A 12,005-nucleotide genomic window follows, 5' to 3' on the forward strand; every position below is an offset into this window, starting at 1 on the left:
AGTGCTCTTTCTGCATCAAGTTCTATGTTTCATTTATTAGCACATATTTTTTATAAAAAATGTGAACCTGCAAAATTAATCAGTATGAGTAGTTCTTTTGACTGCAAAGTTTTCTTTTTTTCTGTAAAATTCACCTTTAAAGCCTGAAATAAAGGTTAAGTTAACACTCACTCACTGATTAAAACTGAAGTTTTGGGATCCACAAGACAAGTGTACAAACACAGACATGTAGACAAAAATACAAACACAGTTATTTAAACAAATTACCAACACAGATGTATAAACAAATTATAAACACAGATGTATAAACAAGTTATAAACACAGATGTATAAGCAAATGTATAAACACTGACGTATAATCAAATTAAAGTCATATATCGACAACTGTTCCAACACAGACATATATAAATGTACAAACACAGACATGTAGACAAATGTACCAGCACAAACACAAAGTAGTCAAACAAATACAGACAAGTTTAAAAATACATAGTAATGACGCATCTTTCTATATTAAATTTTGAATATCTCTACAGTATAATAGTATTGTTGTTTGTAAAATAGCCATTGTAGCCTTGTACTGCAAAGTTACTACTATTTGAACAATAGATGTATATATATCGGGCAAGTGTACAAACATCTGTATTGATAGTTGAACATATATATACGTGAATATAAAGACAAGTATACAAACTAATATATAATTACAAACAACACGGTGTTCATTATGTTTTATGTTTCCCAATCAGCTTATGAAGCTATATCCTTACATGAAGTGAACAAGTCTTAACGGTTCTCACAACTGATCTGTGTTATATTCAAATGAACAAACACGTACTGTTGAAAAAAAAAAAGATGAATAAGACAGTAGCAGTTTGCGATAAAATCGATTCCTACACATCGTAATATGATTTTAAAACACGCTGTACCATCTTCAAACTTCTGCGATTTTCAGTGCGTCTCTGGGGAAAGTTTAAAAGTAATTTTAAGGTTTAGAGTTCCTCGATAGTCACTTTATGATCACGTAGCATTAATGAGCGCGAGATACGTATACAAAGGGTTTAATATGTTATGCTAAAATGATTTTGAACATTCAAATAAGTAAGTCGTGTGACAGTCACGAATGATATAAAGTTGAAGTGAAACAGCGTACCAGTATCAAGTATTAGTATTAATTAGTATTTCGTAGGTAAGGTATGCCTAGCAAACAAATTATTCTGACGTAAGATATTCATACACTTCACTCACAACATAAAGATAGATTTAGATCTGGGACTTTGAAATTCCAAAACGTCGACGTTCCTTGTATTCAATGTCATTTTAAAATAAAGGAATGTGGATCATCTTAGGGTGACAGGCTCATCACAGAAAGACCTGCAACAAGTTGTTAATCAGCCATAGTAGGCAAAATTCGGCGTCTTGTAACAGATGAAAGTCCATGGACACAAAAAATTCGGTGGCAGAAACCAATCACGTGTCCCAAAAAACAACATCAACATACAAAAGGATCTCAAATCTGGAAGCGAGACCAAATGGACTCATCAAGAAACAGCTTTCAATCATACCATCTGTTCAAACATCGCATACCTAAAGCAACTGGAAAATGAAAGAGATATTCATTCATGCTATGACATACGAAGACATGTCAGTCAAGTTGTCAGACATTGCGCATATTGGTGAAATGAGCGGTGGAAATCCGGCGCTTTCTTAAAATAGATAGACTATGGAAATCATTCAGGGATGAATGATGTACTTGGAACATGATAATTGTATGAGGAACCTTTTCTTGAAAAGAAAACAATAGTGCAGGACTGTTGTTGTTGTTTTGAATTTAGCACAAAGCTACACAATGGGCTATCTGTGCTCTGTTCACCACGGGTCTCGAAACCCGGATTTTAGCGTTGTAAATCCGCAGACATACCGCTGAGCCACTGGGGGGCGTGCAGGACTGTTGACAACATTTTTTTTCGACAAGGACGATCATGATCAAAGATTGAGACATGGGCTATAACGGCTTGGTGAGGACCCCAAATACTTTTAATATATACACACACGCACATATATATAGAGGTTAAATCATATTATCCGTCTAAAATCACATTATAAGTTCGAACAGTAAGGTTCTATATCAATGAATTTTCTTGAGGTTAAGCTGTTTCCTATTTCAGTGATAATTATGTGACTTTAGAAAAGATGCTTTGAGAACCTGTATAGCGAAAAGTATATTGCTTTTAATTGGTCACATAACTTTAAACAATAACGCTTCTGTTATCGTAGGCCAGTGTTGGTTTCGCCAAGTGGTTACCATGAGATCTCAAAACTTGGTATTCTGGATTTTTAATGAGGAAACAAAATCAAGCGTTTTCGATGAGTGATCACTGGTAGACTATATACAATGATATTTTGAGTATTAATAGGTACTTTAAAGTTCATTGTTTCTAACGTGTGATGCTATGAGACAATATACAATGATATTCTGAGTACTAATAGGTACTTTAAAGTTTATTGTTTCTAACGTGTGATGTTATAAGACTATATACAATGATATTCTGAGTACTAATAGGTACTTTAAAGTTTATTGTTTCTAACGTGTGATGTTATAAGACTATATACAATGATATTCTGAGTACTAATAGGTACTTTAAAGTTCATTGTTTCTCACGTGTGATGTTATGAGACTATATACAATGATATTCTGAGTACTAATAAGTACTTTAAAGTTTATTGTTTCTAACGTGTGATGCTATGAGACTATATACAATGATATTCTGAGTACTAATAGGTACTTTAAAGTTTATTGTTTCTAACGTGTGATGCTATGAGACTATATACAATGATATTCTGAGTACTAATAGGTACTTTAAAGTTTATTGTTTCTAACGTGTGATGTTATAAGACTATATACAATGATATTCTGAGTACTAATAGGTACTTTAAAAGTTTATTGTTTCTAACGTGTGATGTTATAAGACTATATACAATGATATTCTGAGTACTAATAGGTACTTTAAAGTTTATTGTTTCTAACGTGTGATGCTATGAGACTATATACAATGATATTTTGAGTACTAATAGGTACTTTAAAGTTTATTGTTTCTCACGTGTAATGCTATAAGACTGTAAAAATGACATTCGAAGTACTTTAAGACTAAAAACAAATGTTGTTTTCATCTCATTCTAAGGAACTGGAAATTCTGAGTACTTCTCGTTTATGTTTGTTTTGTGTATCACTTGAAACCTTACTAATAATACACATATATGAATCAGAGCTGTGAGTTTTTAACGTTTCCGTCCTGAAGATACCATGTAAAAGATGAACTTTGATCTTCCAAAAGATGTAGTTTGTCACTTTGTTTACGATATGTCATTTTGTGAACAAACGAAGCAAAATACATTACTGTTAAACATTAGGCTAGGAAACTGCTGCTGGTTTTTCTTAGCATAGAGCTACTGAATAACTTATCTACGCTTCGTTCACCACAGCAACTCGAACCCAGAATTTTAACCTTGTTGCGCTAGTAAGACAATTCATGTAAAATCTTATGTCTTGTTGTTGACCAAGTGTGAGAACCATTAAGACTTGTTTCGAACAGATGATGTTTGTACTCAGTTTGTATAACGATATAGCTTCATGAGCTGATTGGAAGCATAAAGCATAATGAACGTTTTGTTGTTTGTAAATACATGTATATGTTTGTACACTTGTCTTTATATACGTATATATGTGTACACGTGTTTGTTTACTCGCCTACATATATATACGTTGTTAAAATAGTATTAACTTTATATATATATATGTACAACTATCAGTACATGTGTTTGTACACTTGCCTATATATTTATATATATCCATTCTTTAAGTAGTAATAGCTTTGTAGTACAATGATACAATGGCTGTTTTAGAAACAACAACACCATTATGATAGAAAGCTGAAGAAATTTTAATAATTTAATATAGAAATATGTGTTATCATTACGTGTTTGTTCACCTGTCTATATCTGTTTGTTAATTTTATGTTAGTACACTTGTCTACATGTCTTTGTTTGTACAGATGTCGATATGTGTTTGTACCTTTGTATATATGTCTATGTTTGAACATTTGCTTTTTGTGCTTGTTTGTTTAAATATATATTTGTACACGTATATAGTCTATATACGTGTTTATTTGCTTGTTTATGAATATACATATGTGCGTGTGTTTGTTTCACACGTACCAGTATGCGTGTTTTTATTCTTGTCTTGTTTATTTATATTTATTTTTATGTCATTGCCACAAAGTTACTAATATTTAGTTTACGTGGGCCAAAGATCAAAATAATAACGGAAACTGTAGAGTTAGAGAATTAGAGTAAAATGTAGTGGCAGGAAAACAATAATCACTATATATATATCTTCATTTCCTGTTCACTGATCAAAGTTACAACATAGAATAATAAAAAAATATTAAGGTTTAGTTGAAGTGACCTAAGTTCTCTTTCTAGTCGCACCCTCACGTTACAACAAAAAGATATATATTTTTTTGTTATTATAGGCGCAAGGGTACACAATGGCTTGTGTGTTATATGTTCACAACAGGAATGAAACCCGGTTTCAGGCGTTATAAGTCCGCAGAAATGCCGCTGTGCCTCTTGGGGGTCTAAAAGGTGTAAGATATAGCATTATTCAATTTTTTCGAAATTATAGACCAATATAAAATGTATGTAACTGATAGAGGGAGTTACTATCAGTGTTGACAGTAACATCACAGTGCCAACTTTATAAACACGTGTTTTTTTTTTTAATAACCGAAACAAGTTAAGGTACGATAGTTTGAAGACTTAATGGTAGAAACAGACACACTTTAACCGTTGTGTGTTTAGTCTTTCGAGGTTTTTCTAAGCATGTATACAAAAAATGGCATCCTTCTGACGTGACTACATCACGCATTATTTTGACTGATTTTGTTTGGATTCGTGACAGCTCGAATCAACACTCACCTCTGTGTAAATATGTACCCGTTGATGGCTTAACATAAACTAATTTAACCTCCCTCCCCCCATAAAAAAGCAAGAATGTTATATATACATAGCGACTTAAAAAAACAACAACAACACTCAACACTTTAACGGCCATGATTCATAAAATTCTCGGAAGATATAACTTTTTCCGCCTTTATCTTCTGTAGGTAAGCTTTCTTATCCAAGATGAGATGCCAATTCCATATGAAGTGTTAAGAGTGTGCGTGTTATCTTGTAGCAAAACCAAATCGGGCTATCTGCTGAGTCCACCGAGGAGAATCGAACTCCTGATCTTAGTTTAGTAAGTTCGTGGACCTACCGCTGTGATAACAAAGGACGTAGTGCTAAGAAAGAAATCTTTCTAGGCTACATATATTGATAAATACGGACTCTTACTTTCAATATATTGTTCCAGTGTCTCGCGCTTGTTAACACCAATCATGAAGGACTCAAATTAGGGCAGGGCGTGGCTAATTAATTAGCATGCCTAATATGTGTCAATAGTAATAGTGCATTTTTTTTTACTTTCTCACGATATATCTGGATAAAATGTCATGTGTGTTAATAGCAGTAGTGTGTGTCTTTACTAATTTAAGGTACATATGTGTACCGTTGTTACGTGTTAATAGTACTACTATGTGTTTTCACTTTCTTTAGGTACATCTGAGAACAGTTGTCACGTATGTTAATAGTAGTTGGGTCTGTTTTTACTTTCTTTAGAAAAATGTGTTACGTGTGTGAATAATAGTAACGTTTTTTACCCTCATCAGGTAGATCTGGGTACAAATGTCATCTGTGTCATTGGAGGGCGTATTTATTTTAAATTACACCTTTTCACTAAGATTCGTGCAATTATTCAGACATTTGTTTTATATTTTGTTTTAAAAGTTTTGAGTTTTATCTATGATAGTTTTATTTTTAGAAAGGCTGGTGTCATTTTTTTATATTTTGCAAGTTTTAAATAAGTCAAACTTGAAATCACTTTATTGTGTTTACGTTTGTTTTTTCTAATTAAATACATTTCTTTTTTTTATCTCTCAATATTATAGGTGGATTTTTCCGGTGAGGCTTAGGCTTATTTAATTGTAACATTAGGCTTAACTGTCATTTGTAAGATACGTGATACGGAATTTAGACGGTAACTTTGATTAGAAACAACAACAACAAGAAGAAGATATAATTTCTGTATTTCTTACAGGCTACAGGTGGCTTCCTGTAACTGTGGCGTTTTATCTGAGGTTTTTTGTTCTTGGTATTAAGGAATCAGGTTAGGTCTGTATATGTAATGCCATAAGCCTAAGATGACAGGAAAGTTGGACGTTAGGCACTAAGAACTTAAAGGTATCCGAAGAAAGCTCGATTACTGCTGTAGTTTGAAGTTTTTAGTTTTTAGTTTATTTAATGATTAAGTATATTTTATTAAAAAGAGTAGCCCAAGAGTTGGCGGTAGGTGGTGATGACTAGCTGCCTTCCCTCCAGTCTTACACTGCTAAATTAGGGACAGCTAGCGCAGATAGGCCTTGAGAAGCTTTGCGCGAAATTCAAAACAAACAAACAAACAATACGAGCATAAAATGAGACATTACTGATGGTTACCGAACCAAAATAATAATAAAAAATAAACTTAAATTTTTTTTCATACAGATTAAGTAAATCTAGAGTAATCACTCCCCAGCAATTGTTTTAATATGCTTGACACGGAAACTGTTTTAGACTGAAACATTCACTGCTTCACTGGGTTTTGCTTAAGCTGTAAACCGATAGTGAGGAATACGAGTGTCCGAAGAGGCTACTTTAAGAACATTAATCTAAGCACAGTACTTAACGCTAAGAAGTGTGACGTATGAGACAAGATGAAGCCTCTGAGATCGATGGTGTTCGGCAATTTTCCAGGTGCCAATAAGGGCGTATATGGAAATCGAACAAACTACTCAGTACTGTTACTTAAGTAGTTTTTTTATTAATTGCAACACTTTGTTTTCCAAGAGTGAGCTTAACGGAGAATGAGCATGCGCAGTTTACTAAAGATTGGTCTGTCGGGTTAATGAAGTTCATAGTAGTATTTTGTAACATCTCAACATATAGACTTCCTGAAGGAACACCCAAGAGGTTACTTGTCATCAAAATAAGGACCTGAAAGATATTTACTAAATTTAAATATTATTTTGTTCAACCTTCTTATTATTTGAAGTTTTTTTAGAATTTGTTTTTGTTTGTTTGTTTGTTTGTTTTTGAACTTCGTGCAAAGCTACTCGAGGGATATTTGCGCTAGCCGTCCCTAATTTAGCAGCGTACGCCTAGAGGGAAGGCAACTAGTCATCATCATCCACCACCAACTCTTGGGCTACTCTTTAACCAACGAATAGTGGGATTGACCGTCACATTATAACGCCCCCACACTTGGGAGGGCGAGCATGTTTGGTGTGACCGCGATTCGAACCCGCGACTCTCGGATTACGAGCCGAACGCCTTAACACACTTGGCCATGCCGGGCCGTTTTGTAAGAGCTGGTAAAATTTCAATTTTCGCATGGTGGTGGAAAGAATTTTGACATTATGGTGGATAAGGGATATAAATTAAATAACACATTTAAGCTCATTAGCCGCCATAAACTTTTATTCTTGTATCGTGGTGTTAAACGGACGCGGTTGGATATAGTTGGGGTTTTTACACAAAAGAAAAAGTTTATGAGCAAAACCGTAGGGTTAAGTGAATAAATTAACTTCTTAATACCAGATTTGAAAGCACGTTTAGTATTGGCTGGACGCTGACAAGTAGTTATTGTGCTCGGACTGTGAATCCAAAGGTTCATTGTTCGCAAATCGTTGCTACAAAAAGAAAAAGACCCACGCATTTTGGGTTATGGTTGCTGAGTTAAGAACAGTGACGAAATTCCACGATATAGTCACACACTGGTAACCCCATCATTGTTTATTGGTCATGTTCAGTAGCTGTCTACCCTCAAATACTTACGTTCAAAATTGAGGACCAGTTTAGCAGACATCTTTTCGTGCAGTTTTACAGGAATATTATAAAATCAATCAATGTACTATTCCATGTACGTTCACCTGACATAGAGGTCAGGCCAAGCATAGCCAGGTGGTTAAGGCGCTCGAATCGCAATCTGAGGCTCGCGGGGTCGAATCCCCGTCGCACCAAAGTTCTACAAACTCATTTGAAACGTACTATTTGCAATGAAATTCATTGTGGTTTTTCAAACAAGTTTTACTAAGTTGTTTGTATATCAGTTTATTTGTGGTTGGTTGGCTACAGATACACCTGGTAAATGGCAACTTGCGAAAAAGTAACTGTTTACAAACAGAAAATTCTATACAGTTGCACGCGGTGTAGAGACAGTAATTGGTTTTAAACAACAATACCTTACCAGTATGTGATTTAGTAATAGACAGTTGTAGTTACCTACAGTGTAGAGACAGTAATTGGTTTTAAACAACAATACCTTACCAGTATGTGATTTAGTAATAGACAGTTGTAGTTACCTACAGTGTAGAGACAGCGGTTCCTTTCTTTTTTTTATCTGTGGTATAGAAACTGAAGTTGTTTGTTAATAGAAGCATGGTAATAATATCTGTGGTATAGAAACTGAAGTTGTTTGTTAATAGAAGCATGGTAATAATATCTGTGGTATAGAAACTGAAGTTGTTTGTTAATAGAAGCATGGTAATAATATCTGTGGTATAGAAACTGAAGTTGTTTGTTAATAGAACATGGTAATAATATCTGTGGTATAGAAACTGAAGTTGTTTGTTAATAGAACATGGTAATAATATCTGTGGTATAGAAACTGAAGTTGTTTGTTAATAGAAGCATGGTAATAATATCTGTGACATAGAAACTGAAGCTATTTATGTACAGAAAAATTGTAACAAGGTTTGACTTCTAGTAACAGCAAATGGTAATAATATTTGTCGTTTAGACACAGCTACTGTTTACAAACAAAATTTTAGCAGTATTTGTATTTATGTATTTCAAGACTGCTGGTGTGAACATTAACACGTTTATTAAAATAAAGGACAGAACATCGTTTCGACCTTCTGAGGTCATCTTCAGGCTAACAGAGAGACTACTTTTATAATAGTACCCCGATAGTACAACAGTAAGTCTACAGATTCACAACGCTGAAATTAAGGGTTTGATTTCACTCAGTAGACTCAGTAGTTAGTCCGATGTGGCTTTGCTATAAGAAAACATACGCTTTTAGTTGTTTCTTCTGTAAATTATGGATAATGTTTGTTCACTGATTAAAATTCTTGACTAGTTTCATCTTCACATATTAGGGGTTAGTTTTTCCATTTGGTACTGTTGGATGAAATAAATGTTATTTCTTCTATTGACAAATTTTTTATTTAAGTTTCTTAGTTTCATTAGGATCACACGAGCGTGTACGGTTAACAATGGTGTATTGTAGGTAATTTCAGATATAATGGAGTTTAAACAGATAACACAGTACACAAAGAAACACTATAGACTTACACTTCTCGTCTCACCGCCGTGCTGAAGTAATTCGTGATGATGAGAAATCCACTTGAAGCAAAAATGTATCTCAAGACAGCTGGTATGGGTATTAACACTTTTATTAAAATAAAGTTAGAACATCGTTTCAACCTTCTTAGGTCATCTTCAGGTTAACAAAGTAGAATTTGTATTTACTAATATGATAATGTCTGTGGCATAGAAACAGAAATTGTTTAGTAATGGCAAATTGTAAGATTCATCGTATAAGGAAAGGTAAAAAGAAGACAAAGATAAAAATAGTAAGTATTTTCTAATGTAGAAACAATGGCAGGATTAAAATTGAGGTAAAATGACTTTCTGTTAAAAATAATAATAGCTTTTTAATAGAAAGATACAATATCTGTTGTAAGAGTGAACACTTTACAATAAAAAACAATGTGTGTTGTTTTAGTAAAAAAATGTTGTAATGAGTAAATAAAACACCCGTTGTAAAAACGGTATTCACTTTATAATAGAGGGCTGTAACCGTGAGTTGTAAAGATGATAAAAATGTAAATAGGGAAATATATCATCTGTTGTAGAAAAACTAATAACTTTGCTATAGTACAGTGTTACAGCAATAACTTTGTTATAGACTGTAACGGATTTACCGTGACACGTTTACTTTGGTTTGATGCAGTGATGTATATTCTTGACTATATATTATGCAAGTCCCGCCTGTTGTCTAAATTTGTTGAAGATTCTTGAGAGTAAAAATCGACAATATTTATTTTACGAAAACGCTAGTGTGTTTTAGAACATTGTTGAACATTCGAGAATCTTGTTTTAAACTATACAAACCAACGCGCAAACAGGTAATTATTATTATTTGTCAGCAACAAATATGGAGGTGAGACTACATATAGTAGTCTTTCACTACTTCATTTATTAATTTAATGTTATGGTGAACAAAAGCATGTGCACTCTGAATGAAACATTTATATGTTTCATAAACATATACTTTATTACATGTATACAATATTGTAGAAATAGTAACAATAATACCTTTATTATAGATATACAGTTTTGTAGAAATAGTAATACCTTTATTATATATGTACAATATTGTAGAATCAATAATAACTTTAAAACAGAGAATAGTAAGTAGAGGCGTCGATAAGTTCTTCAAAAATTCTGGGCTCTAGTCTGTTTTCTGCCTTTCAGTATGATATCGATCAGGTTTTCTATTCTGATTTCTCAAGACACCAACTGGGGATTCGGGGTACTGTGAACTGGAATCAGACACAGACACTCTGTGCTACTAGTAAAACAGACTATAAATTTCAACATTATATGGGCAGTCGTGCCTTGTAGAAAGAGAGTATACTAGAGAATAATCGAAAGTAAACATTTTCATTGTGGATAGTGGGTGGTGATTATTAACAGAAACGGAAGGAGAAATTATTAATTTTACTTGTCTACAAAATACACTTGTTATGTTGCTTTGTAGTCAACCTCCTAATTCTTATATACGTTTATCCCTTAATTCTAAGCCTAACATCTAAAACTGTAAGTTTTTGTCTTGTGTTTTGCCTGTGGTATTTGTATATGAATCCTGTGTTATAATGTTTACTATTTCAAAGCAGTGAGATTTTAAACTCGGGTGAAATACATTTAAACGAAAGATAGATATAAGCCATGCACTTCGAAGTTTAATATCATTATGAAGAAACCAAAATCTACATTGTACTATTTCTCTCAAACGGCGACGTTTTGAACAGTTAATGAAGTTTACTTTCACTGCTGACTGAAGTATGGAAAACAGTTTCAACGTTAGACGACAAACAGCTTCAGAAAAATATTTGTTCACTTTACCCGACGTTTCGGTTTACTCCTTTTCCAAGGGTATATGAACAGGTTATTGAATTGATATTAAATGATACTAAGAGAAAAGAACATAAAGCTACAACAAAATAATAAACATGAAAACTGTCAGTAATTATGGGAAACCATTGTTGAACGATTAATGAAAATTATGGACTTCAACAAAAACAAACGTGTCTGTATCTATAACAAAATACACCTAATCTTCATCTGTTTCATCAGTCTCAAAGTAATTATTTAATCATCACATTTTTAGTAAAATCTACGCAGAAAAATTTAATGTTATGGTGAACAAAAGCATGTGCACTCTGAATGATACTTAAATAGCACTCTTGATTGTTTTCACTTTATTATAGGCCAGAGAGTAGATAACGTAGTACGAGATGTCTCGACACGAATTTTTAACTCCTTCGACTGTACATAGGATAATAAAAATTTGGTGGAAATACACATTTATTTTTATTTATGTATTAAGGTCACATACGTAAGGTATGTGTACGTCTATCATTTTTTATTTGTGTTTCTAAAATATATATATAAAATGAGAGGAAAGAGATACCGCTTGTTTTTGAACAGTCTGCTCATACATCCAACTGTTTACAACTGATTATGATACTTATTACATACTTCAAACCTCTGTCTTGGGTTTACATTGAAACAGTTATAGC

Source organism: Tachypleus tridentatus, chromosome 1, assembly GCF_004210375.1.
Source record: "Tachypleus tridentatus isolate NWPU-2018 chromosome 1, ASM421037v1, whole genome shotgun sequence".
Taxonomy (NCBI): domain Eukaryota; kingdom Metazoa; phylum Arthropoda; class Merostomata; order Xiphosura; family Limulidae; genus Tachypleus; species Tachypleus tridentatus.